The following is a 7,258-nucleotide window of genomic DNA, read 5'->3' as shown; positions in this document are numbered from 1 at the left end:
GAATCGACAGTCCTGCCGCCAACAGCCTGCTGACATGCCGATAACGCTTACGCCACGTCCATCGTCGATTCCAGTCAAGCTCACCAGTCCCCTATATATATAGAAGGAAACTACATTTAATGCCATCACTACTCAAAAGTACGGCTTTTCTATGTGCGGTAAAGGCGAGAGCTTATGCGGGAGAGTTCCGCGTGGGTACCCGAAGTACCGTCGAACTCGTCGTAGCGTGTTCCACGGCCAATCTGTCCGAAGGGCAGAAAGAAACTGCGGGAACTCGGCGGGAGCCGGTAATCGAAATGCCGACGATAACCTCGGTAGGCGGCGGGTGCCGGTAGTCGAATCGACAGTCCTGCCGCCAACAGCCTGCTGACATGCCGATAACGCTTACGCCACGTCCATCGTCGATTCCAGTCAAGCTCACCAGTCCCCTATATATATAGAAGGAAACTACATTTAATGCCATCACTACTCAAAAGTACGGCTTTTCTATGTGCGGTAAAGGCGAGAGCTTATGCGGGAGAGTTCCGCGTGGGTACCCGAAGTACCGTCGAACTCGTCGTAGCGTGTTCCACGGCCAATCTGTCCGAAGGGCAGAAAGAAACTGCGGGAACTCGGCGGGAGCCGGTAATCGAAATGCCGACGATAACCTCGGTAGGCGGCGGGTGCCGGTAGTCGAATCGACAGTCCTGCCGCCAACAGCCTGCTGACATGCCGATAACGCTTACGCCACGTCCATCGTCGATTCCAGTCAAGCCTCACCAGTCCCCTATATATATAGAAGGAAACTACATTTAATGCCATCACTACTCAAAAGTACGGCTTTTCTATGTGCGGTAAAGGCGAGAGCTTATGCGGGAGAGTTCCGCGTGGGTACCCTAAGTGCCGTCGAACTCGTCGTAGCGTGTTCCACCGCCTATCTGTCCGAAGGGCAGAAAGAAACTGCGGGAACTCGGCGGGAGCCGGTAATCGAAATGCCGACGATAACCTCGGTAGGCGGCGGGTGCCGGTAGTCGAATCGACAGTCCTGCCGCCAACAGCCTGCTGACATGCCGATAACGCTTACGCCACGTCCATCGTCGATTCCAGTCAAGCCTCACCAGTCCCCTATATATATAGAAGGAAACTACATTTAATGCCATCACTACTCAAAAGTACGGCTTTTCTATGTGCGGTAAAGGCGAGAGCTTATGCGGGAGAGTTCCGCGTGGCTACCCTAAGTGCCGTCGAACTCGTCGTAGCGTGTTCCACCGCCTATCTGTCCGAAGGGCAGAAAGAAACTGCGGGAACTCGGCGGGAGCCGGTAATCGAAATGCCGACGATAACCTCGGTAGGCGGCGGGTGCCGGTAGTCGAATCGACAGTCCTGCCGCCAACAGACTGGTGTCATGCCGATAACGCTTACGCCACGTCCATCGTCGATTCCAGTCAAGCCTCACCAGTCCCCTATATATATAGAAGGAAACTACATTTAATGCCATCACTACTCAAAAGTACGGCTTTTCTATGTGCGGTAAAGGCGAGAGCTTATGCGGGAGAGTTCCGCGTGGCTACCCTAAGTGCCGTCGAACTCGTCGTAGCGTGTTCCACCGCCAATCTGTCCGAAGGGCAGAAAGAAACTGCGGGAACTCGGCGGGAGCCGGTAATCGAAATGCCGACGATAACCTCGGTAGGCGGCGGGTGCCGGTAGTCGAATCGACAGTCCTGCCGCCAACAGCCTGCTGACATGCCGATAACGCTTACGCCACGTCCATCGTCGATTCCAGTCAAGCTCACCAGTCCCCTATATATATAGAAGGAAACTACATTTAATGCCATCACTACTCAAAAGTACGGCTTTTCTATGTGCGGTAAAGGCGAGAGCTTATGCGGGAGAGTTCCGCGTGGGTACCCGAAGTACCGTCGAACTCGTCGTAGCGTGTTCCACGGCCAATCTGTCCGAAGGGCAGAAAGAAACTGCGGGAACTCGGCGGGAGCCGGTAATCGAAATGCCGACGATAACCTCGGTAGGCGGCGGGTGCCGGTAGTCGAATCGACAGTCCTGCCGCCAACAGCCTGCTGACATGCCGATAACGCTTACGCCACGTCCATCGTCGATTCCAGTCAAGCCTCACCAGTCCCCTATATATATAGAAGGAAACTACATTTAATGCCATCACTACTCAAAAGTACGGCTTTTCTATGTGCGGTAAAGGCGAGAGCTTATGCGGGAGAGTTCCGCGTGGGTACCCGAAGTACCGTCGAACTCGTCGTAGCGTGTTCCACCGCCTATCTGTCCGAAGGGCAGAAAGAAACTGCGGGAACTCGGCGGGAGCCGGTAATCGAAATGCCGACGATAACCTCGGTAGGCGGCGGGTGCCGGTAGTCGAATCGACAGTCCTGCCGCCAACAGCCTGCTGACATGCCGATAACGCTTACGCCACGTCCATCGTCGATTCCAGTCAAGCCTCACCAGTCCCCTATATATAGAAGGAAACTACATTTAATGCCATCACTACTCAAAAGTACGGCTTTTCTATGCGGTAAAGGCGAGAGCTTATGCGGGAGAGTTCCGCGTGGCTACCCTAAGTGCCGTCGAACTCGTCGTAGCGTGTTCCACCGCCTATCTGTCCGAAGGGCAGAAAGAAACTGCGGGAACTCGGCGGGAGCCGGTAATCGAAATGCCGACGATAACCTCGGTAGGCGGCGGGTGCCGGTAGTCGAATCGACAGTCCTGCCGCCAACAGCCTGCTGACATGCCGATAACGCTTACGCCACGTCCATCGTCGATTCCAGTCAAGCCTCACCAGTCCCCTATATATATAGAAGGAAACTACATTTAATGCCATCACTACTCAAAAGTACGGCTTTTCTATGTGCGGTAAAGGCGAGAGCTTATGCGGGAGAGTTCCGCGTGGGTACCCTAAGTACCGTCGAACTCGTCGTAGCGTGTTCCACCGCCTATCTGTCCGAAGGGCAGAAAGAAACTGCGGGAACTCGGCGGGAGCAGGTAATCGAAATGCCGACGATAACCTCGGTAGGCGGCGGGTGCCGGTAGTCGAATCGACAGTCCTGCCGCCAACAGCCTGCTGACATGCCGATAACGCTTACGCCACGTCCATCGTCGATTCCAGTCAAGCCTCACCAGTCCCCTATATATATAGAAGGAAACTACATTTAATGCCATCACTACTCAAAAGTACGGCTTTTCTATGTGCGGTAAAGGCGAGAGCTTATGCGGGAGAGTTCCGCGTGGGTACCCGAAGTACCGTCGAACTCGTCGTAGCGTGTTCCACGGCCAATCTGTCCGAAGGGCAGAAAGAAACTGCGGGAACTCGGCGGGAGCCGGTAATCGAAATGCCGACGATAACCTCGGTAGGCGGCGGGTGCCGGTAGTCGAATCGACAGTCCTGCCGCCAACAGCCTGCTGACATGCCGATAACGCTTACGCTACGTCCATCGTCGATTCCAGTCAAGCTCACCAGTCCCCTATATATATAGAAGGAAACTACATTTAATGCCATCACTACTCAAAAGTACGGGCTTTTCTATGTGCGGTAAAGGCGAGAGCTTATGCGGGAGAGTTCCGCGTGGGTACCCGAAGTACCGTCGAACTCGTCGTAGCGTGTTCCACGGCCAATCTGTCCGAAGGGCAGAAAGAAACTGCGGGAACTCGGCGGGAGCCGGTAATCGAAATGCCGACGATAACCTCGGTAGGCGGCGGGTGCCGGTAGTCGAATCGACAGTCCTGCCGCCAACAGCCTGCTGACATACCGATAACGCTTACGCTACGTCCATCGTCGATTCCAGTCAAGCCTCACCAGTCCCCTATATATATAGAAGGAAACTACATTTAATGCCATCACTACTCAAAAGTACGGCTTTTCTATGTGCGGTAAAAGGCGAAAGCTTATGCGGGAGAGTTCCGCGTGGCTACCCTCTGTTCGGTGACATGCCGATAACGCTTACGCTACGTCCATCGTCGATGACAGTCAAGCCTCACCAGTCCCCTATATATATAGAAGGAAACTACATTTAATGCCATCACTACTCAATAGTACGGCCTTTCTATGTGCGGTAAAAGGCGAGAGCTTATGCGGGAGAGTTCCGCGTGGCTACCCTAAGTACCGTCGATCTCGTCGTAGCGTGTTCCACCGGGTATCTGTCCGAAGGGCACAAAGAAACTGCGGGCACTCGGCGGGAGCAGGTGATCGAAATACCGGCGATATCCTCTAGGGACGACGAATCGAAGGAACCGCCGCCAACCTTTTGGGCACTTTTCGCAACGGCTGAGCCTAGACGTACGTCCCGTTGGAGAAAGCTGCTGTTTGACCACGCACGCGCGAAACAGCCCGAGAAAATGGATTCCCCCGTCGGTAGGCGGCGGGCGCGGGTGTTTAAATTTCCCAATCGCTGGCACATGCTCTGAGACTCTGTTCGACTTGTACCGAGGCCAATGCGTGTACTCGGCGGGAGCAGGTGATCGAAATGCCGTCCACATCCTCTAGGGACGACGAATCGAAGGACCCGCCGCCAACCTTTCGGCACTTTTGCACTTTTGCAGCGGCTGCGTCTAGACGTCCGACCCGTTGGAGCAAGCTGCTGTTCGACCACGCACGCGCGATAGAGGCCGAGAAAATGGGTTCCCCCGTCGGTAGGCGGCGGGCGCGGGTGTTTAAATTTCCCGCTCGCTGGCACATGCTCTGAGACTCTGTTCGACTTGTACCGAGGCCAATGCGTGTACTCGGCGGGAGCAGGTGTTCGAAATGCCGACCGTATCCTCTAGGGACGACGAATCGAAGGTCCCGCCGCCAACTTTTCGGGCACTTTTCGCAACGGCTGCGTCTAGACGTCCGACCCGTTGGAGCAAGCGGCTGTTAGACCACGCACGCGCGAAACAGACCGAGAAAATCGGTTCCCCCGTCGGTAGGCGGCGGGCGCGGGTGTTTAAATTTCCCAATCGCTGGCACATGCTCTGAGACTCTGTTCGACTTGTACCGAGGCCAATGCGTGTACTCGGCGGGAGCAGGTGTTCGAAATGCCGACCGTATCCTCTAGGGACGACGAATCGAAGGTCCCGCCGCCAACCTTTCGGGCACTTTTCGCAACGGCTGCGTCTAGACGTCCGACCCGTTGGACCAAGCTGCTGTTGGACCACGCACGCGCGAAACAGACCGAGAAAATCGGTTCCCCCGTCGGTAGGCGGCGGGCGCGGATGTTTAAATTTCCCAATCGCTGGCACATGCTCTGAGACTCTGTTCGACTTGTACCGAGGCCAATGCGTGTACTCGGCGGGAGCAGGTGATCGAAATGCCGTCCACATCCTCTAGGGACGACGAATCGAAGGACCCGCCGCCAACCTTTCGGGCACTTTTTGCAACGGCTGCGTCTAGACGTCCGACCCGTTGGAGCAAGCTGCTGTTCGACCACGCACGCGCGAAAGAGGCCGAGAAAATGGGTTCCCCCGTCGGTAGGCGGCGGGCGCGGGTGTTTAAATTTCCCGCTCGCTGGCACATGCTCTGAGACTCTGTTCGACTTGTACCGAGGCCAATGCGTGTACTCGGCGGGAGCAGGTGTTCGAAATGCCGACCGTATCCTCTAGGGACAACGAATCGAAGGACCCGCCGCCAACCTTTCGGGCACTTTTCGCAACGGCTGCGTCTAGACGTCCGACCCGTTGGAGCAAGCTGCTGTTGGACCACGCACGCGCGAAACAGACCGAGAAAATCGGTTCCCCCGTCGGTAGGCGGCGGGCGCGGGTGTTTAAATTTCCCAATCGCTGTCACATGCTCTGAGACTCTGTTCGACTTGTACCGAGGCCAATGCGTGTACTCGGCGGGAGCAGGTGTTCGAATTGCCGACCGTATCCTCTAGGGACGACGAATCGAAGGACCCGCCGCCAACCTTTCGGGCACTTTTCGCAACGGCTGCGTCTAGACGTCCGACCCGTTGGACCAAGCTGCTGTTGGACCACGCACGCGCGAAACAGACCGAGAAAATCGGTTCCCCCGTCGGTAGGCGGCGGGCGCGGATGTTTAAATTTCCCAATCGCTGGCACATGCTCTGAGACTCTGTTCGACTTGTACCGAGGCCAATGCGTGTACTCGGCGGGAGCAGGTGATCGAAATGCCGTCCACATCCTCTAGGGACGACGAATCGAAGGACCCGCCGCCAACCTTTCGGGCACTTTTTGCAACGGCTGCGTCTAGACGTCCGACCCGTTGGAGCAAGCTGCTGTTCGACCACGCACGCGCGAAAGAGGCCGAGAAAATGGGTTCCCCCGTCGGTAGGCGGCGGGTGCGGGTGTTTAAATTTCCCGCTCGCTGGCACATGCTCTGAGACTCTGTTCGACTTGTACCGAGGCCAATGCGTGTACTCGGCGGGAGCAGGTGTTCGAAATGCCGACCGTATCCTCTAGGGACGACGAATCGAAGGTCCCGCCGCCAACCTTTCGGGCACTTTTCGCAACGGCTGCGTCTAGACGTCCGACCCGTTGGAGCAAGCGGCTGTTAGAACACGCACGCGCGAAACAGACCGAGAAAATCGGTTCCCCCGTCGGTAGGCGGCGGGCGCGGGTGTTTAAATTTCCCAATCGCTGGCACATGCTCTGAGACTCTGTTCGACTTGTACCGAGGCCAATGCGTGTACTCGGCGGGAGCAGGTGTTCGAAATGCCGACCGTATCCTCTAGGGACGAAGAATCGAAGGTCCCGCCGCCAACCTTTCGGGCACTTTTCGCAACGGCTGCGTCTAGACGTCCGACCCGTTGGAGCAAGCTGCTGTTGGACCACGCACGCGCGAAACAGATCGAGAAAATCGGTTCCCCCGTCGGTAGGCGGCGGGCGCGGGTGTTTAAATTTCCCAATCGCTGGCACATGCTCTGAGACTCTGTTCGACTTGTACCGAGGCCAATGCGTGTACTCGGCGGGAGCAGGTGTTCGAAATGCCGACCGTATCCTCTAGGGACGACGAATCGAAGGTCCCGCCGCCAACCTTTCGTGCACTTTTCGCAACGGCTGCGCCTAGACGTACGACCCGTGTCATGGGTTTCATTTATAAAGCAAAACTGTGAAGAAACAGGACACGAACATTAAAATATAAGTATCGTTTGTATGGATAACACTGATCTGGAATTAGCACTTAAAGAAACCATCCACATTAAACAACTTTAATCTACACCGAATATCATGTAGTCTTCATTCAAATAGCACATTTTAAAATATTTACAGCATGTTTTATTGTCAGTAATTTACTTTCCGTGTATTTTAGTTTCACATTATCGTA

This window comes from Tachypleus tridentatus, unplaced genomic scaffold (assembly GCF_004210375.1).
Source record: "Tachypleus tridentatus isolate NWPU-2018 unplaced genomic scaffold, ASM421037v1 Hic_cluster_2, whole genome shotgun sequence".
Lineage (NCBI taxonomy): Eukaryota > Metazoa > Arthropoda > Merostomata > Xiphosura > Limulidae > Tachypleus > Tachypleus tridentatus.
This window is presented reverse-complemented; position numbering follows the sequence as displayed.